Genomic DNA, 1683 nt, shown 5'->3' on the forward strand with positions numbered 1-1683 from the left:
ACAAAATAACCAGCAATTGCACCGCCGTTGTCGGCACAATGCGGCAGGACAGGTAGGGGTTCCCTGACTTCGTAAGAAAAGGAAAAACTGAAGAAAGCAGTGTGCATAATAGAGAAGAGAGGAAAACAGATAGTAATGAAATGGAAGGAAAAAAGAGACGTTGTTCCGCCCAGTAGTTTCCATGACGATACATTTTTAAATGTTAACTCGAAGAACGAAATCGTTCAAAAGCTACATGTTGTTGATTACAACTAGAATATGGAAGGCGTGGATAGGTACGATTCTCAGTCGCACACCTGCCGGATGTCGAGGCGGAGGCTGAAAAAGTATCAACAGGAGCTTTTCCGCCACTTGTTGCACATTGCATGCTGGTGAACAAAGTAGAATGAGCTTTCTTATTAGTCTTGGCGAATAGTTGGCCATCAGCAGGACCTACCTCGAACACTGAACGCAACACGCCTTACAGCCGGGAATTTTCCAGACCTTCTGCAGCCCACAGCGAAAGAAAGACCAACAAGAAGGTATGTGGAATACACGAAAAAGATCTTTGCAAAGAGAATTCATGCTGTTGAGCAGTATGCGAAGTTTCATTGTGTACAGCACCTTGCTGTAAAACGTGTCTCGCTGAAAACAACTTGTAATATTTCGGAAATAAGTTTTTGTTAACTTCTGCAATATATTTTATTCATTCCCACCTAGTAACAATTTAAATTCGAAAACTGAAACACAAAGGAAAACTTTTATGTGTCACAAAAGTACACAGCACAACCGCGCCAATGCGTGCTGGCTATTGAGGCCATATTGGTACCAAATTTCATCACAGTTCTGCCCAAAGCTACAGTGGAGGCGTCACACGACAAGGTTGTCACACGCCCATTACCCATCTTTCATCCCTTCTTTTGACTCCTCTGCGACGGAAGTGGAAGCTGTGAAACCCAGACTTAAAATCACGCGGTTTTCCTGTGAGCGGCATAGGGAAACATTTCGGACACATCGGCGCTCAGAATTGACATGAAGAGACCTCAGGGTGTGGCGTAAAATGCGTCGGTGAAACAACCCCTTCCCTTAGGGCATTGATTCCCAAAATTTTGCTGTCATACAGGACAGTTTGCAGTGCGGTGAGAAACAAGACGACATTCTTCACAACGTTCCACACTGCTGTCAACCTCTTGGCGTTCCAACCCTACACTAAGGACATGGTGAAGCTGCAAGCCAACTTAACTTGATTTCAGGCCTTTGGAGTCCAGTGTGTCAGCAGTTTTTGCTCTGGTGTATATGGTAGAAACACTGGGAAGCATTCAAAACCATTCAACGAAATCGTAACGTGATCCAAAGAAGCTAAGGCGTTCTATGTTTTTTCAGCGCTTGTGTTTCGTGCCCTCCTGTGGTGTGATCACGGAAGGTGCCACTCATCGACCTCTGTTGGGTACCTTATAAATGTACCTGTCAGAAACCACACCGATTCAGCCACGTGGCTCCTCTGACACCTGAGGGTTAGTCGAAACTATAGTTGCGGTGTGCGTAACTAAAGGCGCTAGAACTGCCGCGACACTAAATTGATATCGAAGTTTCCAATAGGTACCTTACTAAATGCTCAACAAAAGTGTTGCCGGACTGGTTGGTGATAGAGGGACCCTTTGGCGTTTTACTCACGCACATAATAATGTAGCGCCCCCCTCCCTC

Source organism: Schistocerca nitens, chromosome 8, assembly GCF_023898315.1.
Source record: "Schistocerca nitens isolate TAMUIC-IGC-003100 chromosome 8, iqSchNite1.1, whole genome shotgun sequence".
NCBI lineage: Eukaryota > Metazoa > Arthropoda > Insecta > Orthoptera > Acrididae > Schistocerca > Schistocerca nitens.